Source organism: Chinchilla lanigera, unplaced genomic scaffold (assembly GCF_000276665.1).
Source record: "Chinchilla lanigera isolate Chin_1 unplaced genomic scaffold, ChiLan1.0 scaffold00006, whole genome shotgun sequence".
NCBI classification, from domain to species: Eukaryota; Metazoa; Chordata; class Mammalia; order Rodentia; family Chinchillidae; genus Chinchilla; species Chinchilla lanigera.
The window spans coordinates 18095291-18122772 of NW_004955407.1; the positions used below are offsets into that span (position 1 = coordinate 18095291).

Consider the following 27482-nt stretch of genomic DNA (forward strand, 5'->3'; position numbering starts at 1 on the left):
AGCCATTTGGGTGTGTTGAGGAATAAAGTTGCAGAGTAGGCATGTTCCAACCTTTATTTGCTACTTTGGTAGAAAGGATTTTTTCCCCTCTTAACTACAAGAAGCCAGAGTTTTCTGTGCAAACGAAACAGGCGTTGCAAGAATCAGATTCACTTTGGACGACTCTTCACATTCCAAGTCATCATTGCATTAGGCAGCACAATTCCATCTCTGGTTGATGGGCAGAAAAAGTGGGCAGCTTGCCAGGTAGACGTTTCCATGACTCCCAGCCCCCAAAGGTGATGCGTTTTTCAGCTAATTCAATGAAGAGTGGGCTGAACTTTGGGTCTAAACGAGACAATAGCTGCCTTCGCAGTATCAGCAGAATGGTTGATGGGAATGCACTCTACATTTGGCAGAGAATCATGTGACCTTACGACTGAGATTTTGTGATGGTGCCAACGGAGACTTGGAAAGCAGCAACGGTCCTGACTTTTTTCTTTTTTTCTAGCGTGGCTCAGAAAATGGTGGATCTTAATACTTGACTTTAGCCAGACTCAGCAAGCAACTGAGCTTTGAAGCACAACTTCGCCTTTATTCTGGGTTTTTGGCAGGCCACCAGGAGGCTGTCCCTTTCACGCCTGATAAATTCTGCTGCTTATGTCCAGAGAGGGAGAGAGAGAGAGAGAAATTATAACAGAATATTGAGGCATAGCAAGTGAATCTTAAATTTTTCTGTTTTCTGTTTTGTTTTCTTTTGTGCCTTTACTGACTTTTTAAATGTTAATGTGCTTTTCTGCTTGCTGAAGAATCCAAGTAGTTGGGTTATTTATTTATTTATTTTTTGGTTTGTAATGAACAGGCATTTGAACTGGGCAAACAGGACGACAGCAGCACTGAGCATGAGATCATTGCAGCCCTGTAGCAAACTGGCATCCTGCCTTTTCACCACTCTGGTTCGGGAGACAAACGTGTGCAATCCTCATTTCTAAAGTCCGCACAGCCTGGAAGGATTCCTGGTATCTCCCACCTTCTACCATTCTGCTGCCAGTGACGGCAAGGATTGGTGCAGTTTCTGCGCAGTGCTTTGTGCCTGGAATACGGAGAAGGAAGAAAAAGAAGACAAGCGCTCTGTTTCTTCTTTTCTAAGAAATAACAGGAGCCCTGAAGAAAAAAAAATTTGAGTTTGTCTTACTACAGGCAAGAGTTCTGAAAAAAGAGAGATGCTCCTCCTCAAAAACAAAAACAAAAACAAACAAAAATCCAATCCAAAACAAACAAACAAAAAAAAGCAAACATTGGCTTATATAACTGCAGAGACATCGGGCTTTCTAAAGCAGCTTTTTAAGGCAACATAACCAAACGAGCCTTCTTTATTTTTACTATTTCAAAACAATATGGCATGATTAGCAATACATTGCACTTGGTGAAAGCGCACCTTTCATATCAGGTATAACTTTTTTGTTGTTTCTTTTTAAGCCTACTGTTATATAAATGAGGATCCTTGAACTTTCAATTTATTCTTATTTCACTCATCATCCACTTTACTCTAAACTTTTTCCCTTTTACTTTCTTCCTCTAACCCTAAAGTAAAGCTAGAAAAATCTCTATGAGAATGTTTTTCTAATTTTTCTTATACACAGACATTCTTTCAGGACGACACAAATGTGTCCTCTGTGTTTTTGTGGCCAGCATTAGTTTTGCTAAGAAATGTGAGTGTTTAGATCCTGTTGTTAAAGACAGTAAAATCTTTCATGTGTTTCACAATTTGGGCTGTAAAAAAGGAAACTTTTTGAACTTCTGAAAAAGGATCATGCTAGAATGCATGTTAACCTACTGATAAATAAAATTAGTTTGAGAAAAGTTATACTTAAATTATTTACAAGGATTTTAGTAGCACAGAAACAGATGAAAAGCTTATGTTCTCAGTTGCTAAGTAGAAAAGAAGCTTGTTCCTTAATAACGCTCTCTTTTAAAATACATTTAAAAAGAAGTATTTGTCCAAGAGCAGTTGCAAAGAAGGTTGGAAATATCCATTAAGTATTTTGTGAAAAAAGTACATACAAACTTGCTTTAAGTTCAGAGCAACATATTGGCTCAGCACATAACTGCTTTGCATTCTAATTATTTGTAGAAGTAAATTGCTAAGCAATTTAAGCATTTTATTAAAAAAATGCAGTTTTGCCTAGCTCCATGTAAAAGGATTAGCATATTCATCCTAATTATTTTGGTTTTTATAAAAATGTTTCTAAACATATGTAGAATTGTTCAAAAAGTGAAAGTGCTTTCTGAAAATACAGCAGGTATCCGTAAAGTCTATATTTTCATATTATTAATTGATGCCATGTTTTATATAAAGCAATAAGTTTTCTTTAAACTGTTATATTCTTAAAATCATACTGTATTACATTAAAAGCATGCAGGATCAACAAAGCGAAATGTAGAAATACTGAATTCTGTCTTCTATTTTGTTCTTCTATGAAGAATTCATAAGAAATTATAAAAACACTCTATAATGACAACGTTTAAATAAAATATTTTATCACTTTATTGGTTACTGTTAGCTAATTATTTACAAAATAGCTGTTGTTCTTTCATAGTGCTTCAGCTAATAGAATGCCAAATTTGAAAGGCTTCATTAATATGGATAAAACTGCTTTCATGTTTCAAGATCCTTTAGCTAAAAAACATTATTTCAAATGTTATTTTTAGCAGTCATTAATCTGTATACTCTTAATTATCTTATTAAACTCCATGCCAAATTCAAATCTCTTCAGCTCTCACTACTTCATTGTGCTCAGTCTAGTCGCTTTTTAAAGAACCATCCTCCTTTCACTTTCAAAACTGTTCCTGTTAAAACAACACCAACCCAAATGAACACATAAATGTAAACCATGAAACCACAGTATATGTCATATGAGTCGGCTTGGGTGGGGCCCTATGAGTCTTCCAAGCCTATTTTTTTAATACTTTAAAAGATTTCTTTTCCATTTTGATATTGTATTTCCTTCTCGATCATCTACCTTCATTCCCACCATCCATTCAGATCGTCCTCCTAGACAGCAGTTGTCTGATATTTCTCCTTTTGTGGTTGTTTTAGGGAAAAACTTAAAATGGATATGAGAAGTGAAGAAAGTGATCATAGGAGAAAATCATCTCAGGTAAAAATAAAAAGCAAAAGAGCAATTACTATGTACATTTTTCAAGAAAAAAACATTTTCCACTGTTTAATTATACAAGAATTCTTTTAATGTTTTTTATGAACCTAGGTGATGGAAATTTTAATTTATGGTTTTCATTTGAGACTTTGTATGCTATCTTTGTGGAAAAATTTGCTGGAATTTAAGATGAATGTCCAGTTTGCATCACTTTGAATATATATCTGTATATACATTCGTGAAACATAGGTAAAATATGGTTGAATAGAAAGCTATTTACAAAAAAGAAACTATCTTTTCCATTTGCTGTACCATAGAAAAGGAAGTGAAATATGGGTGAAGGAAATAAAGTTGTGCTTTTAAAATCTTTTTTTATATGATCTCATATGATAATAAAGCCATAACACACGTTCATACAGTGATAAAACTCTGAACCAATGTTATCCTTTATTTCACATAGAAATTCATAAAAATATATTGAAATTTTTTATGACATTTTTATGGTTTATTTCAGTTTTTAATAAGTATGGAAAAATTTTGAAAGTAAATAATGGTGAAAAATTGTGTGGACCAAATTATCTGTATGAAGTCTTAGAAAACTATTTTATTGCAAAGCATAGAAAAATCATAATTACTATGTTGTATTATTATTATTTTTCACAATGGAGACATAATTAAGAAAAGCTAAATGGTTATAGATAACCTTGAAAAGATTGTAAAACTTATAATTTTATTGCAGTTGAGCTTAGAATCTTAAAAAAGTCTACGTGACTTGCTTTATGTTCATTCATTTGTGTTTGCTTGTTGTGTTTTGGTTGAAAATTTTTTTAAAAAAAGAACTTATTTTTAAGCAACCTGTTGACCACATAAGAATTATACATTGGCACATATTGTGTTTTAAAGAAATCTTTCAAAAATAAACTCAAATATATTTTGTTCTTGAGATAAAATATCCTCTCTGATGTAATACAGTTGGAGTATAAATGTTAGTACAGAGATCAGTAATGACACTGTTAATATGTCACTAATTTTAGGTTTTGGGTATTAATTCATCAAAACATTGCACATTTTAGTTTTATTCTGAATACAGACATATGTGATTATATTTCAGATTTATAATATCTTTCTATGTTCTTGACTCAATAAGATCTTATCTATTTTATAAAAAATATATATTATCAGTTTTTTAAAAAACGGTTACCAAACTTTAAAAGAATCAAAACAAGCTCTTTAACTTAAATACATCTAGCTTAATAATTTGGTTTTAATTGTAGACTCATAGTACTACATCATGCTTTACAATGACATAATTTATATGTATGTGTATGGATTCTTTTTCTTTCAAATCTCATTGTTGATTATGATAGCTGGTCTCCAAATAGTCATTATTTTTTTAAAAACCAGTCTGAATAATGGAGTATTTTTTAACCTAGATTCAGTTTAGCATATTTAAATAGGTCTTTAACAGGGCACATAGAGCCTCAGGACTCGGCATTTAAAACATTTATACTAAAATATTAATAGTGTTAATTTTCACTCCTAAATTGCATTATATATATACAACAAATTCTACACTAATAGGCAGCCCATGCAAGATGTCGCCTGTTGGCATAAACCCGTAGATCCGATCTTGTGGTGAAGTGGACGGCACAAGCTCGCTTCTATGGGTCTGTGTCAATGTGGTAATCTGACAAAACACTATATACAAAGTTTATTAATAATATTTCAGTATTCTTGTTAAGCTCCAGTTTATTAGTCTCTTAAGTAATTGTGTTTTGCTTTGTTTTCTATGTATATGTTAATCCTCATGTATCCTACAAAGCAGGATTTAATACTTGACCACTTGGAAATATTTATACCACAGCCATTCAAGTTTGATTTCAAGTGCAGTAAACTGCTTTAGAATGTTGAAATTTTTTAGAAAAATATCTGAACCAAGACTCCAATAAACCTAGTTCTGAAACTTCAGAGCATACTTCAGGGGTTAGTGCAACTCATCAATTTTAATTAAAAAAAGAATGCTATTGATTTTATATGTTACTATGGAGCCTATATCTCCTGGAATATGAAGTTGAATGCTATTGGCTTTTAATATTATTAATTGATACTTGAACTATGGCAAGAAAGATGTCAGAACTCATTGTATGTGACCCACGCTAGAAACTCTAAAAGCCCTATGAGATATATTTTAAGTGTATTGGTAAAATGTTAGCATATTATATCTACACCCTTGCCAAGTCCTTAGGTATATGGCCGCCATATTTGGAGGAGCTGACAGAAGATATGATAAGGAGTTTGAAGCCACATTGGAAGTTGTGTGCATCCGGGTTGAGGTAGTAGGTTGTATGGTTTAGAGTTACACCCTGGGAGTTAACTGTACAACCTTCTAGCTTTCCTTGGAGCACACTTGAGCCACCGAGGAATTCTTCATCACTTTAATATGACTGAGCCAATTTCTGTGCAAAGAAGTAATGTGTCATGAGTGTTTTAGACAATTTACTTAATTCCATGTAAATGGTCATTTGCTCTGTTCCAACTGCATCTCTTAAGAACAATGACAGAATTGTTATCTCTACCAGGTTAGTACTCTATATTGAAACACTTTAAAGAACTGGTTGGTGGTGACTTAAAACTGCATTACTATTGAAGCCTATTTCATCAATAAATTCACAAAATTTGGCACATAATCTTTAAAATTAACCTTTGGCCTATTTTTGTCGGCTACTTATTACCTTTTTAAAAAGTGAATGGGCCAGTTGGCACATACCTGTGATCCCAGCATTCTGGAAAGCTTGAGCAGGAGAACTGCGGGTTGCAGCCTAAGCTGGGCAAATCAGTGACTCAAGGAAACCTTGTTTCAAAATAAAAAACACAAAAAAATCTGGAGATGTTGCTCAGGAAAAATGCAATGGATTCAATTCTTAGTACCAAAACAAACAAACAAACAACAAAATCCTGTTGTATTAGAAACTCCCATGACATATTAAGTGAATTTTCTTATGACACATCACTTTCTACCTTATGTTTTGGCTATTTATGTGCTTGTTTATTTTTTCAATACTAGATTGTAAGCCCCTTGAGGGCCAAGTCCATGCTTCATTTTTCATTGTATCCCTTTCAATGTATTATATATCATGAAGAGTAGATATTTCTTAGATCAGTGTATGGCTTTTAAGATCTGACTTTGTGGTGAGTTTCTATTGAATTATCTGAATGGACTACAACAGTGGTCAGAATCTCAGTGTTGTTTATTAGCCCTAAAATTGCATTAATTTAGTTTCCAGAGTGGTCTGCATTAGTAACGGAATGACATGAGTTTTGAATGTGTTTGGTGTCAAGTCATCTTAGACATAAAATTTAAGGTTTAGAACTTTCTCTGTGGTACAAAAAGAATAGAACAAATTTATTTTTACTAATTAGTAGGTTACAGTTTATATTCCTCAGTTTAGATAATGTTAATTTCTGTTGAAATTTCAAATACCTCTATTTCCAGATGTTATTTTTATTTTAGCATCATTTCAATTAAAATTGTTTTACATTCATGTTTAAAGAATATGAATTTTAAAATTATATTTTCACATCTCTCACAGGTATTTCTCTTATATTTAGCTTTATATTTATACAGCTGTATATGCTGAATAAACTAGAAACAACTGAACAAGACATGTTAAAACTTAATATTAAATAATTATATGTGATTTAAAATTTTAAATACATTTTTGTTTAAAAGAAAGTGGTATTACAATGTGCTTTATGTATTAACAAAATACATAACTTATTAACAAATAAGCCTTTTTAGAGTCCATTAATTTGCTGAGAACTTAAGGAGCAATTAGTTGTATAATTTGTATAATGGCACTAAATCTTATACAGGTCTTTTTTCAGCTACAGAATTAGTTTTCGACATTAGAACTTTAATTTATAATTTGAAACATGAAAATGGCATACACAAGGAAAAGTTACTGAAATCTTATGATCTTGAATATATGGAGATTAGCTTTTAGAGTACTTAGGCATCCACCTTTCTCAGTATCAGAACCTCACCAACAATGGTATAGACAAGGATCTTCTAACCCCCAATATGTAGAATGTGGAGTCTTAGAAAGCTAAGTACCAATTATTTAAAATAAAGTATCATATTAATTATTTGATTATTTAGAAAACTAAAGACTGTTAGTGTCGATAAAAGAAAAGTATTTGCAAGGACTAATCAAGAACCCATGAATAAGACAAAAGAAACACACACACACACTCACACATACACAGAAGAGGATGTGAAGAAAGGGAAGGGAAAATGACACATGACAAATAGATGTGACACTGTGTCATGTGGTGCCAGTTCAACACAAAGGTGGGACCAACAGACAACAGAGGGATAAACAACTACATCTATTTAATTGTGAGAGCCAAGGTTCTTTTACCTGTGTGTGTGTGTGTGTGTGTGTGTGTGTGTATTCCAAAACTGAGTGAGTAGATTTGAGCCCTACTCATGGACACATTAGTGACCTAGATTGAATACTGTTGCCAAAAAATGCCTGTTTCCAAGTAGTATAGTAGCATAAAATACCACAAAATTCAACTATGATATGCAGCAAAAGGGTGATTTTATAGAAATATAACAAAATCATACAGTTGAGTCTCTTGTAAACCATCTAAAGTAAATTGGTACTACAAAACAAAATCTGAAGGGTAATGAAGGTGTGACTGTGACTCATGATATTACTCATGCAGAAATCATAAGAAAAATTCTGAAAAGCATAAGATAGAGGAGCAAGGAAGAAAAATTTTAAAACTTTTCCATAGGATGTTAATCATACACAGACAAATAATATTCTTGCCTTTAATTCATGATAGCTTTTACCAAGCTAGCTATGGGGGCTATTTAACTTATTATAAGTTTATGAGCAAACTGTAAATTATAAGTTGTTAACTTTTCTGAAATAAAATAAGATCTGGATCATGGCTGATATGAATTAGAAATAAACTATGTCTAAGAAATGCAGAGGAAGCATACATTTAGAGTATTGCCATTCACTTAAGAAAGATCAGCTATCCAGATTGAAGAATTTCCTTAGTAACTTTAAATAGTAAAGTTTTACTATAGGTAGTTTTCATATTTGGTATCAGAGAAAGTGCAGTAATTTAAAAAAATTAAGTAACAGTGAATCATACTCTATCAATATTTATTTTGGGGAACTAAATGGAGTATACTTATATGTTCATAGTTGTTGATTTATCTTAAATACTGTGTGGGATAAGGAAGGAAAAGCTAGACAGAGAAGGAAGATCAAGGGAAAGAAAGGTAAAATCAAGTACAAAGTAATAGATAGGCCCTCAGGAGAAAAGTCCAATTTAATTCTTAATACTACAAACTGAATTGGCCAGAATAACTGTGTGGGAATCAGATAAATTACTTGGCAATGGGAATGAGTCTTCTTGAGAATAATCCAGCAGTATATGAACTGTGTTATTATAATAAGTGAGTCATTTTCTGTAAATAATCATTTAGTTCCTCTTACTCCCTATTATCAAATGGTGACTCATGAGCATAGGTAATTCCCCAAGTGATGTGATATAAATTATATCGCGCTAAGCATTATTTCACATTCAGACGTAGTTTCTCTGCAACAGCTCATGAGACTATCTCTTGGGGAAGCTGACCTTTTGAGGCTGTATTAGGCCCAAAAATACTCTTTGAGAGTGCTTGCAAAAACAGTAAGTGAAGAGTTTGACACAGTGGGAGAGTTTTATTTCTTACTTTAATGCCTACTGCCCAAGCAAAACTGCTACCTGATAGGATCATATTTTTAACATGAAAATATCATGTTCATCCACAAAGTTGACTGATTGCTAAAAAGATTTTTCTATTTTGAATCCTCAAAGCTCTTACAACTTTCATTCCTACAGTGTTTTCTATGACTGCTATTTGTAGTAATTAAGTTTCCAGACTTGTGACATCCCTTTGTATTTTTTCTAATACAGGTGCTTTTCAAAGATTTGCCTGAATAGGTATTGAATTGATGCATGTTTATTGAGTTGAACTTTAGTTCATTTATAGGAAAAACTCTTCATACCTTACAATAACTTTTGATTCAGTAAAGTTTTATGTTAGCCATTTATGTTTCTAGGCTCTCTGGAATATATTATTATGGTACTAGGCATATTCTAGGAGCATCTGAAAGGTCTACAGACAATTTTGTGTAAGCCTGTGATGTATTCTTTGGAGGTCAGTTACAAAACTAGCTAATTACTATTATTTATAATAAATCTAAGCCTCTTGTGTACATAAATATGTGTCCTTTCAAATAATGTTCTGTTTATAAGACAGATTCATCTTCCAGAAGGCCAAACCAAAGCAGGCCTTATTTAATATTTTGTCATTGTACATCTTGTAGTTAAGTTCACAGTCCAGATTCTACCTGGGCCAATGATCTGTTTAAGAACTAATATTTTATAATTGCTGTTAATAGGCTTTTACCTAGTTCTCAGCTTCAATTTATTTAATAAATTTATTGAAAAAAAGAATTAAAATGTGATATGTACCCGTACAAACTCTCCATGATGGATGTAAACATTTGCAAAAAATGAAAATAAGAAATTGGAGAATAGGGTGTTGTTTGGGGAAAACTATAAAACACATAGTAATTCACCCTCAGACACAAATATGATAGATATGTAGTTTTGATTATTTAAAATGAACTCTGTCCTGTCAATAACTTCTTACTAAGTGCAATTGCACTCTTATTCTTCTAGGCATCAAGAGAAAGTTACCTACCTTTAGTTGTATCCTGTTATTTATTTCTTTGAAAACTTTTCTAGGGAAAGAGAAAATGTCCTAACAGCTAGTGGTATACCTTAAATCAAATAGAGAAAATTGTGAATGATTAGCTTGGTAGCATTGTGTTGCTTGGGAGAATAAAAGTTAATGTAAAGTGATTAGCATAATTAAGTCCAACTTGAAGATTCACTTATCCATGTTTCCCATGACTTATGGAAAATATCACTGTGTCAGAAACCTTAGCAGGGATCATGAATGTAAAGAATTTCCAGAATAGGTCCTGTAGCAAGGCAGACTAAGTCAAGGTGAAATAATATAGACTGTGGTGACAAAGAAACCATACTTTTAAAATTTTCCAAAATGACTTTGCCAGTCATTGTAAATTTGGCTTATAAAGGCAACCATATTTCCACTCCTGATATGAAAGCATCACATGTAGAAAAGGAAAATGTTAATCTGTCCCTTTGGTGAACCTAGCAGAATCTTTTCTCAGAGGACTAAATAATTTTTTAGGTTATCTATTATACTTTTAAGTCATTCTAGAGTACATAAAATAGATAAATATGCTGATACTGTTGTTTCAAATAGAACTGTGTAGTCCACGCCATTCTAAATATTTCCTTAAATTTATTTGAGTAGAAAAATATTTATCAGTCAAGGAAAAATTAGCAACAGCAGTATTAATGTTTTTAAATGAAAGAAACGTAGTGTCATAATGATGGTATTCTTAATAGTATAAATTTTCCATTTACATCTAGTCCTCAATACACAAAACAACGACATTCTTAAAATTCCTCTTTCCCAAATAACTAAACTGTAAGTGGATGAATATATGACACTTTGAAGACAGAGAAAAGCACAAGGTTAAAGTGGACAAAATTATGGCTCAAGTATTCTCATCTTCATATAAAGGCTCAGACAACTGGACAGAGTTCAAGAGTAAAGTCATATTGGTACTGTTGTTAATTATATTTTATTGTGTTATAATTAAGAGGCCAGTTATGCAGAGGTTTGGAATTAGGTCAGGTTCCTGTCCATAAGTTTTCAATATAATTCAATCCAATGAATTTAAATTTGGAAAATAGAAAAGACAAAATGAATTATAAAAACACTAAGTTTCCAGTAATAAAAAACACATTGTTTGTGATTGCAGTTTGGCTGTGTGGAATAGAAGCCTTCCCTTTTCATATAAATATGATCAGTGGTTAATCAATTACTCCATAAATATTTTTGAATATATTGATTGTAAAAATCTGTATATATGTGCAGTATATGTTTTGTTTAAATCTTAAGCACTGATCATTTATTTATTTTCCAATACTTTTATTTAAGCCCAGGACTAGTTTTGCATTTGGGCTGCCAATTACAGAGCTTAGTCTTCTTTCCTTTGGTAAATCTCCTAACACATTATCTGTGATTTCTAGTTTTTCGATTGTGTCATGAATGCCCTTAAGTACAAATCCAGTGCAAAGGAAGTTACCAACAGAATTTTTAATCTGGCTTTTTCTAGTTTTTGTAATATTTTTACCTACATATAACTCTATATACTTTGAAAGTGACTGTATTTTTTCTTTCTAAAGTATTTAACTTAAAGATATCCAAATAGAATAATCCCTCATACTCTTTTTATACCTGTTTCAATTAATTTACATGACATTTAATTAAATCACTTACTTTTATATCAACCTAATGATGTAAACTGGTTTGGGGAGGGGCTGGGGATTTAGCTCAGCGGCAAAGTGCCTGCCTGGCAAGCGCAAGGTCGTGAGTTTGGTTCCCAGTACCGGAGAAAAAAAACAACAAAAAAAATAAAAAATAAAAAAAATAAACTGGTTTGGGGACAAAAATAGCTGATTTCAGCCAAGCATATAAATCAACTGATGGAGGGCTAGAGATATAGCTTAGTGGTAGATTTACTTGCTACTATGTTCAAGCCCCGGAGTTCAATCCCCACCATCAATCAATCAATCAATCAGTTTGATGGTAGTGAAAACATGGACTTGTTTGTTCTAGATATTTCTTAGGTGATGGAAAAGTTTTCTCTGTATCACCTAAAGCAGTAGCCACCAGTCACATGTCCCTGTTGAGCAGCTGAAATGTATCCAGTACAACTGAAGAAAGAAATTTTACATTTTCACTAACTGAAATGTAAGCAAGTAGATATAACTAGTAACTAGTATATTGGACTTTCTTATTCTGAAAAGTAGCTTACTTTCATTTAGCATAGTGATGCACCTGTTGAATATCAGATAATTTGCAAAGTGATAAATGTTTACCAGTATTTCCTCTGCAGTTGAATTAAGATTTAGGAAAAGGATGGCTTAGGAAACTCAGATTAATTTGGAATTCATGCTTGTTTTACTTTGTATTGTTACTTTTTATTTGAGTAGGGGTTTAGTTTGATGGGATTGAAAGACTATTTAAAATTTTAAAATATCAATGAATAAAACAGTAGAAACTACACAGGTTTGTATTCTTTTTGTAGCACTCAAGTCCTTTTAAACCTAATTAGAAAGTAATGACACTGCTTCTCACCTAGACCCCACCAAAAAATAGTTCTTATTTTGGGGTCATAAAGTACAGCTGTTAATTTCCTGAGATCTTTGAAATTAGTCAAACACTACAAATATATTCATTCATTTTTGTAATAAAAAGTGCCAACTCTTCTGATTGTCATAAAAGCCCTTAGTTTCCTGAAATGTTAGGAAGGATTTCATGAAGTTGCTATTTAATATCTTTTGACGTCTCAGAAGTTAATTCAGTAGTCATTTCCGGTAGAATGAAAGCCCTTTTCACAAATACTACAAATCTATCATTTAGTTATCCATCCACATAAACTTTCAAGTTATGTAATTTGTATGTAATTACATATGTGATAGTTGTAATATTAAAAAATCCATAGTCTATATGTAATTTAATTAGCAACATATGTATAACTTTATTAAACTCAACCTATGAAAAAATGTTGAGGTAAATAGAATAAACACTCAGGAGAGATTCAGTAACATGTCAGTAGTTAGAAACCATTGTCATGATTTTGAGCTGTAGACTGTAACATGGACAAACAATGAAAATATAGACCGAGCCATCTCTCAGTTTACTGAGTGCCTTCTTCCTCACTTTTGAATGACTGAGTTCATTGGAGTGGTGCATTATGAGTATGGCTTTATGAAGCCTGAAAAGACAGTCACCAGTTCCACCTTCAAAGAAGGGACTTATCTCACCTGGAAATATTGAGAAAAAATTAGAAAGTGATACTTTTTCTATTTTATTAAAAATATTTATGTTTTTAGATATCTTTGTTCCATGTGTGTATTTGTGTGATAGCAGGGATCAAACTCAAGCACGCTCTACCACAGAGCTACAACCTCAGCCCTTTCTTTTTTTTATTTTGGGACAGGAGCTCATTACATTGCCCTGGCTGGCTTTGAATTTGCTATCTTCCTGCATTTGTTCCCTGAGTAGCTGGGATTATAGGCCACCCTATTCAACTTTTGCTTTGCTTCTATTATTTTTGTTTATTAACCACCGATTTCAAACACATCAACTCCTGTAATGGTATTTGTTGCTTTGTAAAAATGAAAAAAAAAACAGGGGCTGGGGATTTAGCTCAGCGGCAAAGCGCCTGCCTGGCAAGCACAACGTCGTGAGTTCGGTTCCCGGTACCGGAGAAAAACCTAAAAAAAAAAAAAAAAAAAAAAAGAAAAAAACATTTCAGTATGGTGGCATACACCTGTAATCCTCGCATTCTGAGGGGATGAGGCAGGAGGATCCCAAGTTCAACTCCAGTCCCAGCAATTTAGCAACTTTATGAGGTCTTGTCTCAAAATAATAAAGGTCTTGGTATGTAACTTAGTGCAAAAGCCTTTGGTTCAATCACATTAACATACACATGCACACACGCATACACATGTGCACACACATACACATGCGCACACACATACACGTGCACACACACACACACAGGACACCATGGTGGTCAAGAATATAGACAGATAGACAGATAGATAGATATGTTGAAGGAATGTACAGTATATAGATATATATGTATATGTGTATGTGTATGCCTCAAACATATAAGTAGTAATTCTTAGAAGTGAAATAAATGTGTCTTATACCAAAGCATTTTATTTCAACTACTTTGTCATTGTGTCTCTGGATGACAGAGGCCCAGCAATGTGAAGGGTATAAGTACCCACAAAATTTGAAAGTGAGATTTGATCCCTTCATTTAGAATGAAAGTGTACTTTTGCAGGTTCGGTTGGCCAGCTATTCTGCTGTTTCTAGAGACTATTTCTAGCCCAGGGTTTCAATTTAAAGATGGATACAAGAAAAGTTCAATGAATTATTTTCTAGTTCAGAACTATAGAATGGCACAAAGTTGCTAAAGCTATAAAAAAAAAAAAACAAACCCAGATATTCTCTTCTAACTGAGCATGTATCAGTTCAGTGCAGTAAAAATGGATAAAGAGAAATCCCGTGCAGTATCTCTTAGTCATCTATGTCATGACTTCTACTTTTAAAGTCCAAAGTGGGGCTGGGCATTTAGCTCAGCGGCACAGCGCCTGCCTGGCAAGCGTGAGGTCATGAGTTCCATTCCCGGTACCAGAAAAAAATAAAATAAGATAAAGTAAAATAAAATAAAATCCAAAGTATTTGGAAATGGAAATACTGCATACCTGACCTCATAGAATATTTAAGATTAACTGACTGCACTTGAGAAGCATTCTGACAGTTTTGCTCACATAAACTACAATTCAGAAAGTTCACTTTTTCTTCCTCTCTAATGCTATTAACTTGACACTTTGCTTATTATTTCCTTCTTTGTCTTATATTGCCCATCATACTGTAAGCACAATAAATGACTATGTGCTATCTACAGTGATACCAGGATTGAACACCAGCCTAGAAGTCAGGTGTCTTTGAGTTTCTAACAATTCTGAATGAACCAGGACGTTAAAGATGACTCATCACATATGAAGTACTTTTCATCAGTACTTAATGATTTTCATTTGAAAGTATAAATTATAAAAACCAATATTACAAGATTTTTGTGAGATTTAAAAGATTATATACATATTCATATTATGTAAAACATTTTCAATTTATTAAAGACACCACATGCCCAGTGCTGCAGAAGTTACACAGAGCCAAACACAGGAAGCTTAGGGAGATGATTGATTTTCCTGAGACTTTCTCTGTACCTTCCAAACAGCATGGCATTGCTGCCTGGATTTGCTATGTTGAATAGACCACATTTCATATATCCTTTTCTTTGTCAGGTTATAGGAGATGATACAACTCTCACCTTTTCCTTCTAAGATTATAGACCCCTTTCATGTCTCTGAAGTTAATTCTTCTCCCTGTTGCATCATGCTTATTCTGAACACATAAGCAATCTTCTCACTACTGTGTGAATGCAAATGCAGTGAAATAATAAATTAGTAGGGTCTGAGTTTTACTATCTCTAAAGCCGAGCTAATAATCCTTTCCTGTTACACTTCCCCATACTTCTGAGAAAATAAAACTACAAAGTGTAGGGCGGTGAGGGGTGGGGGGAAAGGACAGCATCAGCATTAAGCCACTTAAACTTATCTACCAGAAATTTTATAAGATACTTGCAGGGAAGAAGTGGCAATGTAGCCTCTCTTAATCGATTTGTACTTTTCTTTGTCTTTCTGTCTCATCTCTTCTGTCTCTCTTTCCCCATTCCCCCCCTCTTTTTGTCTGCCTCCTCCTCCTCCCCATTCTTCATTTCTAGATCTTGCTTATATTTCTTCTGTTTCATTATTTAAGCATGTATTTTCAAGTTTTCAGGTGAATTCCTTTTTTAGATCTAGTCCAGTGCTAAAAGTAAGAACAACATGTAGTATTTACTAGATAAATGAATGGTTGGATTAATTCACCAACTACTGACAGAAGCTTCGGAACTGTAGGTTTTAGTTCAAATGAAGCTGAAGTTGACTAAATTGTAAGTAGTGTTTGATCAGTGTGTCAAGTTTACTTATCATCATGGTTTTATTAACAGGGTTCTAGTGTGCTGAGGCTTCCTCCTGGAGATTCTTTCCAGCTTCTTATTAGGTTAATGGCTGCTGTCTTTTACAGCCCCTATTCTTACATCAGATCTAGGTCTTTCTAACAAAGACCTGTGTGATCTTGTGCCAGAATAATTGAAGATAGGTAGCATTTTCTCTCTGATACCAGATGCAGGGTTTGGAAGGTGTTCTGAGAGTGTGTCCTGATCTTTGTGATTGGCAGATTATGCCCTTTTGCCCGAAGTTTTGTCACACCCTAATTTCCTGCCTCAGTTTGGTGATACCATAGAAAGCTATATCAGTCTTGTAAGCTTTTCCTAACTTTATATCAGGAATTTCACCCATATGAGATAAGGCTCTACCACTAAACTACATCCCCATCTTTAAAAAAATTCATTTTGAGAGAAGATCTCATTGAGCTTCCCAGGTTGGCCTTAAACACGCAATCCTCTTGCATTTGCTTCCTGAATAGCACGGATTACACATATGCACCAGTCAATCATTTCATATGAGTCAGGCTGAATGCCATGTCTGCATGACAAGATAGATTACATTAAATATTTCTCACAGAAAAATGAGTTCCTAAGTTTTATGTTTAATTTTACTTTTTTTGATCAGTTAAAACTTTAATCAGTTTCTCATTCTAGTTCAGTGAAAACATATTCAATAATTATATTGTCATCAGTTTTACTTCAAATAGTGGACCAAAGATTTTTGAAGCAGGTTCAAAAGTTTGTGAGATTTTAAACATAGTTCTCTTTCCCCTTTTCTTCACGCTGGATAGAATACTATATTATGTTTTGGATGTGTTCCCAAAATAGCATAATTTCAAGGGAGGAATCAACATAGACATTCACACTTTGGTGGCATTGTGCACTTGTACTATTACTCTGTACCTGGCCCACAAATGTACAGAAAGGACACAATGACTGCTTAGGGTACAGGTGAGGTCCTGAATATTCTCCAGGAAAAAACATTCTTCCTTTTGTCCTTAGTACCTATGTCCTTCAAGTGTTACTAGAAAGTTAGGAATCTGGGGGTGATTACGTTTCCCATTTTCATCATTTTACTGCTTCATGTGAAAGTACTAAGGCCTTCAGAGCAATTCTTTTCAAAGTTGATGGATAATTACTGGGAGTAGGAGAAACAGACATTTCTTTCTTTCAATTTCATTATATAGCATAAATTTTAGATACAGGGTTGCTAACTATAGCAAAATATTTGAACACCCAATTAAATTTTAATTTTTAGGCAGACAATAAATAGTTCTTAAATATTAGTATATACAAAATATTAATGTTTTAATAGCTATCCAAAGTTTACATTTGATGATGCATACTGTATTTCTGTTCAGAGGATTTAGTTAGAATTTATAAATAATAAAATACCTTACCCCAATTTTTCCATACATGTCCCCCTAATTAAAGGATTATAAGCAAATAGAAAACTAGAGTAATATTTTTGAAGTAAAATATCAGAAGAAAATATACAATAGTAATATAGTAATTTATAATATTACTAGAAAATTGGAGAGGAACTTTTTTCCATAAATCTTAGAATGAGCAAAATTAGTGTTGGGCTACATTGCTTCATAGGTTTAAAGAAAATAGTTTAGAAAATGACCTGTAATGAATGGAAAATAACATATCATCAGCATAAACATTAAGGTGTTCAAAATTTGCCAAAGCCATTTGATTTGATGAGTTTCATGATATTCTGCATGACCTTTGCATACCTTTGCCTTAGTTCCTACAACGTTATTTTCTTTTTGGTGAGTTCTCCAGGGAAATCTTTCAGAACAACGAAATCTTGGTTAATGCAATTTTACTTCGCAGTTAATATAAAGCATCACTTGTTTTCCACATGAGGTGTTCTTTTAGTTTAAAATCGTTTTAGGTTTTTAAACATCTCTTACAGAAGATGAATCTTTTACACATAACATGCAGTTTCTGTTTGCCTTAGACACAAGTGATTATTTTACATAGCACCTTCAGATTTGTGGAACTAACTTGCCATTGAACTCATATAGCATACGTCACACAGTATTAGGGCACACTCACCCTTTTCCACAGCCTGACGTCTTCCTTTTGACCATCTGAATTGTTCTTAGCTCGTTACTCCTGAATCTTTCTGATTTGCTCAGATTCTCCCAAAGCTGAGCTCCACCTCTGGGTCTCCTCTTCATACCCGTCGGCCCCTAATCCCCTCCTATTCTTGCAGACTTGAGAAGTGTCCCACAGACCTGGAAAGTGCCACCATCAAGTCATACAAAGCACACAAATTCTCATCCATGTGTTCACACACAGTGAATCTTTCCATTTAAGGAGATCATTCATTGTGTAAACTTGGCCCCATTTCCCTTATTTTATGTACAAGGACTTAAGTACACAAAGATTAAGAGAGTGTTTTCAAAGTCACATGATCACAAGTCAAGGCTGAAATGTAGAGTCTGCCATTAAATCAATCTCTTCAACATGGAATCATTATGTAACATGGGATCATTATGATCACAATAGGATATTTTTGTGATAAGCATTAATTGAGAATGTAAGGTACCTCGTTGAACTCCATTTCTCTAACACAGAAATTTACCCTCCTATTCTTATATGGAGAATGGATCACTTAATAGTAGGGATACAGTAGGAAAAATCAGGCAGTTTCATTCCTGTGTGAACACGACAGAATGCACTTACACAAGTAGAGAAGGGCTGGCCCACTATGCACCTAAGCTGTGTGGTACAGGATCACCTGTCATTGGTAGAAACGTTATGATGTAATAGTTGAGTGAATTTCTTAATTATATTATTAGGATATTCTATGATTTTGTGATTCAATAACTTTCCCATTTAGAATGTAGGTCATTACTTAGTATGTACATGTACCTTAGTGTTTTCAAATGAATCAATACAGGAATAAATATTACTGTAATATTATTATTTTCTAGCTCTTTAATGTCACAATCAAGAGTATTGTAAATATATTGTTTCTGTGGGCATGTTAACGTAAATCATAGTACACTTTAAGGTGATTTTGTGACTATAATCTAAACAAGATAGCGAATATATGGAAAACAGAAGTGTAGGGGAAGCTAGAACAAGAACCAAACCTAGCACTCTACCTTAGCACTGCTCACACTGCAAGCTTATTTGCGTCCCTGACTGGTAGAAGTTGGGAAGATATGTGCAGAGAAAGACAGTATCTTGGCAATTTTTGAGTGTCACTGACTAAACAGTGCCTGATCTAGAGATGGTATTCAAGAAATTTAGAAATTGTCCCATATACCTAAGATATATATTGTTACTTAGCTGCACAGTATTTCACTTTGACTTTCATTTAACCCTGACTTTCTTTCAGTTTCTTAAACTCATTCTTTTCTCTGTATTTCTCAAACAGTATAATATGCTCCAAGTAAAGTGAAACCAAAGGCTTCATAATCTACCAAGAAAGTTGAAATCTCTCTACAGGACCTTACGGAACTTTACACTCTACTTTCAAGTTAACAACATAGGCTTTTCTCAGGCTATGACTGCATTTCCATTTCCTAGCCCCACATCTTTCCAGACCACTCTCTACCTTACTGCCCTTTATCTCCTTCACCCTGAGAATCAGTGTCCGAAGCAACCTCATGAACTGTGTTGTATCATGGAAGGCACTGAGGTCTCGGGGATAGCAACCAGCACACATTGTAGTGTGTTACTTTGCAGCCAGAGCTGGAGAGACTATGTATAATCCCCACTTGATTTACTGTACTGACATACTCATATAGCACAGACCTCCTTTATAATTGGATGAGATAGGAAAATTTAAATTATGTTATAAATTACTTGATCCAGGCAAGGAAATCAGTGGAAATTTTTAAAATATGATAACATAAACATGAAAGTCTGCTTGTTTTATTTCTTGCATCTAAACAGTATTTTGATTACTTTTGTTCTTGGCAAACTGAAATTCAATCTTTGATATCTACTTTATTATCTATATTTACATTAAGATATAATTAATAATGCTAAAATTGTGTGGGTGGACATTTATACTTAGTATTTCTTAATTTACATTGTACTGTTTTCTTTTCCATCTCATTTGTTATATTATTGCCTTGGTAAGGATAAATCATAGATAATAGAGCAAATGAAAATTGGACAATCATTTACTACAATTTCCTTTTTTAACAACAAATAAAACTGAAGTTCAAATGCATTGATAACACATGTTTTCATGAAATTATTTATGCAGTGTCTGCCTCTTTAACAGTCTGAATTTCTTAAAAGGAATAAACTGTCTTATTGTCTTAAGACTCACGATGATGACACAGTATAGCCCCATGGTGATGGTCATTTCTGAAATAAATGAGTCTTGAACTACACCATGCCAAACTTCTGAATTCTAGATTAGTGTTCTTTGTGAAATAGTATGTTTTCTTTCATCCAAATTTCCTCTTATTCTGCATATTTGCTAATCAAAAATCTCTCTTGAAATTTTAACACCCAATATTGGCCTATGGAAAGCTGATCTTCATAAGATCTAGGAACTCTTTAACAATCTGAATTGCAAGTGGTTCTATAATTGCAATTGCCTCTCCTTGGGGTTCTAATGATACACACCCCTAGAGGAAGACCTAGAAAAAATTGCAGACGAAGTGGTGTCTTTTTCTCCTAATGAAATAGATCATGACAAGTGATCATCTATCCTCGGTATCAAATCTAGTGGTGCTACCTTTTGTCTAACAACTGATTGTTTCAACTTTTAGCTTCCTAGTTATGCCTAGATGTGTTGATCTCTATACTACTTTTATGCTTATTACTTTATTTGTATTACAATATAATCCAGAAAGGCAGGGAAAGTGATTAGGATTCACGTTTTTGAGCACATGCTTTCTTTGAATTGAGATTTCATCTCTTACATCACAGGGCTGTAATGCCGTGCTGTACAATCTGGCTCCTGTCACTCAATGAGTGTACAAGACTCCTACCTCAGTCTTGTGGCTCAGCTATTGTACACCTGCCTAAGAAAGCTAGCATTTTCCCAACAGAAGTTCTAACAAAGTTCTTAGAAGATTTCCAAGTTATAAAACCATTGAGACCCTGTGCTAAACTGCTGGGTCCTTAAAGAGCTGGCAAGTTCAAATTGTGTTTTAGGGCTACAATCTTCTTTTAGTAGTTAATTAGCCCATGAACTGGGAAATAACCTTCAATGAGTTTTTATTTCCCTGTTGCAGAGGAGTTTGACAAACACATATTGAGTACGCTCTAGGGTCCGATCGTAAGAGTTTGAGTCACTTGTGATGGCCTTCAAAAAGTTCTCTGACTTTTCTATGCTTCATTTGTAAAGTACCATCAACTTTAAAGATTCTTGAATAAAATGAATGAAATAAGAAGTGTAGTAAAACATAGCCTGACTCATAGGAGTGCTCCATAAATATTAACTCCCAATGCTTATACTGTTAGCTGCCTTTTCAACACTGATGATTTCATCAGTGTGAGATGATCTTAGCCATACTTTTCTTTCTGTAAATAAAAACAGATTCCCTTTAAAACAAGACATAAAGATCGTACTTAATTTTTTCTTGATAGTTAGATGACGGCGGTTGATTTTGCTTTCAGCAAAAGCATTGTTGTAGATTTGACCAGGGTAGAAATTGAACATATCTTCCTGGCATCTTTACCACAATGAGACCTAAATACTCTCCTATTCACAGTACAATTACAAGTGTAACTGTATCTTGATACTTATTTGAAATTCATCCTGCTAGGATGATCTGTTAATAAAGAAGAGTGGAAATTTCCAGTGACCATTGAAAAAAGTTTGATATAGACACAAGCTAATTTTTTGGCCTGTAGTGTGTTCCACATTCCAAGACTGCTTTCTGATTTATTTTATCATATCTATTGTAAAACTCACAGTTATTAATTATTTCCATATTTCCATTAAGGAAGTCAGGACACCACAAGGTAGAGAATCAGTATAGCTCTACAAGTGATGCACTTTCTCAAAGTCTGCCCCCCCCATCTGATGGAACATTCTCCACAAAAAATTAGAAGGTATTTTTTGCCCTCAATTGTTTAAAATCTGTCTCTATAAGTTTATCTTGCTAATTTCTTTTATTTCTAGCATTTTATTTTCCAAATGCACTTTCCAAAAGCATGTAATATTATGGCCCATTACCAACCACTAATGGAGAATTTTATGACTAACTTTTGCACCAAAAACGATTCTTTGCAATGTGAAAATAGACTTGCACAAGATTTGGCCACATAATTTTAGTAGAAGACTGTCCTGTCTGTGGACTAAAATTTAGATTTCCATTACAAGGGAGCATTATCTTCAGGTTCTGATGGGTGTGTCTTGCATTTAAGAGGTGTAAGGAAAACCAATTCAACAAATTTTTTTTTATCATTAGAAAATTTGGATGTGAAAAATACTGTTTGTGTAATAAATGTAGGCCTCAAAGTCTTGTACTCATCTTGCAAGATATTTAGCAGTTCTATTCTTTGAGTGAACAGAAAGGTGATAGATTTCTCTCCTCAATGTTCTTTTCAAAGAGAATAGTAGATGCAAGCCTTTTTTCTTTTGTTTTGTTTTTTTGGGGGGGGTTTGTTTTTTTGAGACAGGGTTTTGCTCTGAAGTTCAGGCTGGCTTTGAACTCGCTTTGTAGTCCAGGCTGGTGTCAAACTCAGTGATCCTTCTGTCCCACCTCCTGAGTGCTGAGATTACAGGAGTGCACCACCACACAGGGCTAGTAGGTGCAATTCTTGATGGATCAAATTGTGCAAAATTAATATTTGATTTAGAGTAGCAATATTATGGAAATTATTCTACTATTCATTAATTCCCCCTCAATCCACTAGTTATTAGGAAACATATTTTGCAGAACTAAGTTTCAAGAAAAATATCTAAGTGCCTTATAGTAACATCATAATTATTTCTACTTTTTATCACTGTTTATCTAAATCCCTTAAAGGTTTTTAAATTTTCATTTTCTATTGATACTGCTACTAATATCTAGGGATAGTCATGCAGTAATGATTTAGCAACAGAATTTATTTAGTACTCATAGTTTAAACAATGCTCAAGGAAACTGAATTCTTATCTAGAATTCATGCCCTGAAAAGCAAAGTGATAATAAAATTATAGAGGGTTTTTACTTTTTATATAAATATTAACTTCTAGAACTTACTTGTATTTTCTGTATTTTAAAACTGACTCCTACCGAAAGCTCTTTCAAATGCTGTCTCCATGTTGTTTAAAGTGAAATGGTAAGATAAACAATTATTAAATGAAATAGAGCTTACGTGACCTGCCAGAAGTCATAGTGCTAGTTAATGGCTTTGCCAAGGATTAAGCGTAGATTTTTCTGGCTTGGCCACATTATTTTACTACTTCAAAGATGTTAATCTTTTAAAACATCTGATCTCAGGACATGGTCCCACATCTTTATTTGTCCGAAAAAGATACATTTCCCACTATGATGGTGTTTGAAACATACAAAATATAAATGCCAATATGACATACACTGTGTGATGATTAACCACAAATAGCATTATAATGTGGCCAAAATTCTTTAAGCTGCTATTCTGTCAGTATAAGCGTTCATCAAAAAAGTGCTCTGTTTTATTTCCAGAAGCCAGCTAATGCCAGTAATTAATGAGAGGTGAAACCACTCAATGGTAAAATACTTTTGGATTTTTGAAACTAATTTAGTAATATGTAGTATATTCAGAAGGATTAGATTTTTTTTCTGCCATCCCATAATGACGTTCAGCTACATCTTTGGAAGGACATATGTTAAACAAAAGACGAATACATATGATTACTGAGGTGAGGTAATTTTTGGAAATGTAGTTGCAAATAGAAAATTTCTTAAATGGTGAGAGAAAAAGACATCAAATTAGAAAGTTTTCTGTATAATATTTAGAAACAGGTGAACCACAGAAGATATTGCCGCACAATCTTGGGAACAAGCCTAAGAGTTAGGAAGTTAAAGGAGCTCTCCTTACACATGTGCTGACATGCTTCCACTCGTCTCCTCAGGGCTTCTCTTTTCCTGTTCCATTGCCTGAAATAATTATCTCAGCATGCATCAGGTCTTAGGAATCACATTCTCCCAGTCCTTCCTCAACTCCTGGAGTCTGCAGTGAGAAGTCTCCAATGTGATCCAGATCATCAGCATTTTCTCCAACAGTTGTCTGAACATGATCAGCAGAAATATTTATCCAGCATCATTTCCCACAGATGGTCAAATTCATGGGGCTAGAAATTGGATGTCCAGTTATCTCATTCATATAGAGTAAATAATCAACTCTGAGTGGAGGAATACTGAAGTTCATTAGACCCTGTGCATTTCTTTATAGTTTATACAAACTCGCCTTCCATGCTTTATATAAGTCCTTGTTTTACCCATATAACATCTAAGAACTAAAACTAAGGCAAGTTAAAATGTCATATCCCATAAATAGCAGAGTGGACATCAAGCTTTTCCTCGCTCATTCTTTCATTTAGTGGATCCTGGTGAGCATTTTCTGTATGGTAGACATTATCCATGAGCTAAGGATCCAAAGATGAATAGGTTAAGATCTCCTGAAGCTCTCTGCTTAGATAGCGGTAGACTATAAACAGTAATTACAATACAATGCCATAAACTCTGACAGAACAATGTACTATGGGTTTTCAGAAAAAGATTAAATGATTGCACATATTAAATTGTTCCATTTTATTTTCATATTCTTTTAATACCCTTTCTGTTTGATTGTTTAGTATACAACCGCCCTAATTCAGAAAAAAGTAGGCAAAGGTATGTGTAAATTAATGAAAATGTAAATATTGCAATATTGTTTCTAATCTAATTAGTTATCATTGTTCATATTATACATTAATTTGAATACCAAGCAAAGTATATGTAAAGCCTAATCTGCAATAATCTGAAATGGCTTGCTTAAAATATCATTATTATTGTCATTTATATAACTTTGAAATCAAAAGAGAATTCTTGAAAGGGAATTTATTATAAGCACATTATGAGAATAGATGAGGGGATGAAGGAGGGCAGGAGTGTAATATAGCCTGAAAGTGGTTTAGGGTGAGTCAGGAATTTGCAAGGCCATTCTAGAAAGCAGCTGTGTGCCTGAGTTTTGAGACATTCACCTGCTGTTTAAAATGTTTCTGAAGAAAAATTGACTGATGATGAATAGATTTATTTTACTTGTCATAGTTTTTCAATTATTCTTTAGAGAAAAGAAAATAGCCATAAAAACTCTGACATTTAATAATGGCAATTAAAAAATATTTTACTGAATGAATAAAAACTAAGTAAATCTCAACAAACAACATGAGCCTATTTGCATTTCTTAATAATCACCAAGCTATTTAAATCAAGAGCAATGAAAAGCTCATAAAGAATGAGCCGTGAATATACCAGGAAATTATCTAGTTTCTTAAAAGGGACCTTGTCTACTTTACTTATATTTTAAAAATTTTCTTATTTTGTACTATTTATTTTCTGATTGTACATAATACTTGTATGCATTTGTGAAGTATAATATAGCTGTATCATCTATATCTATATCTATATCATCTATATCTGTCTAGAGAGAGAGATGATCAACTTTGGGTAATTAGCATATTTATCACTTCAGACATCTACCTTGTCTTTTAAGGTGAGTACATTTGAAATTCTATACAATACATTATTAACTAATTCACTCTGCTGTGCCCTAGCACAGCAGGACTTACCTTCCTATCCAACTGTAGCATTGTGTCTGTTGATAAACCTCTTTCACTCACCCCTCTTCCAATTTTGCTCACTTCTTAGAACCACGATGCTACTTTCAAATTCTAGGAAGAACCTTTTTCATATTCCGCATATGAATGAGATCATTCACGTAGTGTATGTCTTTCAGTGCATGATTTATTTTACTTAATACAGTGTCCTTAAGCTACATCTGTGTTACTGAGAATGATGACATTTCATTTTGTTTAAGGGAGCTTTCCTTATTAAAGGTGTGTCTTTTCTGCCAAGCTCAGTGACTTCCTCATGTCTGTCAGGCTTCAGTAAGAAGCAAAAGACTCACATCCCAGGACTTCATTCTTCAGATTTAAAATAAACAAGTCAGTCTTTGAAAAGATCTAAGATAAATATAGATAAAACAAAACTTTTTTAAAAGCCTAATTCCAAAAGTTAAAAGCAGCCAGTAGTCAGTGGTTAATAGGTAGGGCCTTTTTTCTAGGGAAGCAGCCAGCCCAATGAAAAAGAGTAGAAGCCATTAAGACTGCCATCACCCATTTCAGGCAGCTAAAGAATGCACATTCAACACATTCCAGGCACACCTCCCTCTCCCCCGCTGGTGCTGGGAAATGCTCTATCCAGCGGCTATCCACCTCAAGCTGCCCTGTGAAAAAGTTACTTGAGGAAGACGAGCAGAGATGTTTTTCTTGATTTGTCACATTACTCCACACTGGTAACTTTTTCTCTTGTTATTAGGACACACTGGTAACTTTTTCTCTTGTTATTAGGACAAAGCCACATCGATTGAGACAGGGAAAAGAAAATAACTGCAAGGTTCTGATAAAGGCAGAAGAAAGAGCGGCAGGAATAGACATCAGTGGCCCATTCAGGAAAAACTCTAGAAGTGCTAGATAAATTTTGTTCTGTAAATAAATAAATAAAATAAAAAGAGGGTCTGGGGATTTAGCTCAGTGCCACAGCGCCTGCCTGGCAAGCTCAAGGTCATGAGTTCGATTCCCTGTACTGGAAAAAATAAATAAATAGATAATTTTTCGTTCTGGTCACTTTGTCATTCTCTGCTTACATTCTGCCTGATCTCTCCCAATTGACTGCTCATGTTTTTCCCTACAAGTACAGGAGGAGGTGCTTTAACTATGCAGAGGAAACCACCCCTACCTGTGGCTTAGAAATGTAAATGAAATCTGTAGCTAAAAAGCTTTGTCCTTGCCTATGATCACAAACCATTCATTTGCTGCATACAGTTCAAGTGCATGATAACTAGCAGCAGCAAGTCTAAAAATTATTCTGTGGATATCTGTGGAGTCCTCAGTGACCCTAGAATTTCATATGTATGGAAGTAACTTGCTCCCAACTCCCTTGCTTTCTATAAAGTTGTAAGCTATTGTGATATTTAGAATGAACCCTAGATAACTAAACTTTCTACTGTCAGAAAGCAGAATAGTTGCAGAGAAGTGTAGGAATTATCTTTATTTATTAAGGTGTCATTAATTCATGCTTTTTAAAGATTATCTTTGTGTCTTAGTACCTGTTATATCTAAATAAAATATCTAAAAGTAGAGAGCTTTTATCAGTGCCTATTACATCATTTTACATGAAGGTACTAATTCTTGTTAAATCTAAGTTTAGGCTTTATATTCCAGTTCTTCCTTCATATGAGATATTGTTTGTAAGAGAAATTAATATTATGGGACCAAAAGCTAGAAATAAACTGTTACTTAAACAGCTGTTTTGTTAAGCCATTTTGCTAATTAGAAAATGGCTATCCCTGGATATTATCTGGGGGAGTGTTTTCC

The 27482-nt window shown here is 33.8% G+C and overlaps 1 long non-coding RNA gene across 3 annotated transcripts; it reads right to left on the reverse strand.

Moving 5' to 3' along the window:
* Window positions 1-1061: 1061 nt before the first annotated feature.
* Window positions 1062-26595, reverse strand: LOC106146549. Of its 3 annotated transcripts, XR_001231036.1 has the most exons (6): window positions 25677-26595; window positions 23945-24491; window positions 18011-18192; window positions 15224-15324; window positions 5905-5988; window positions 1062-1143 (listed from the first exon to the last, which is right to left on the reverse strand). It is a non-coding gene; the product is annotated as an uncharacterized LOC106146549 (long non-coding RNA). The 3 variants fall into 3 exon arrangements; XR_001231035.1 differs by lacking the exon at window positions 15224-15324 and having other exon boundaries at window positions 25677-26592; XR_001231037.1 differs by lacking the exon at window positions 15224-15324 and having other exon boundaries at window positions 23945-24197; window positions 25677-26589.
* Between the last annotated feature and the right edge of the window lie 887 nt (window positions 26596-27482).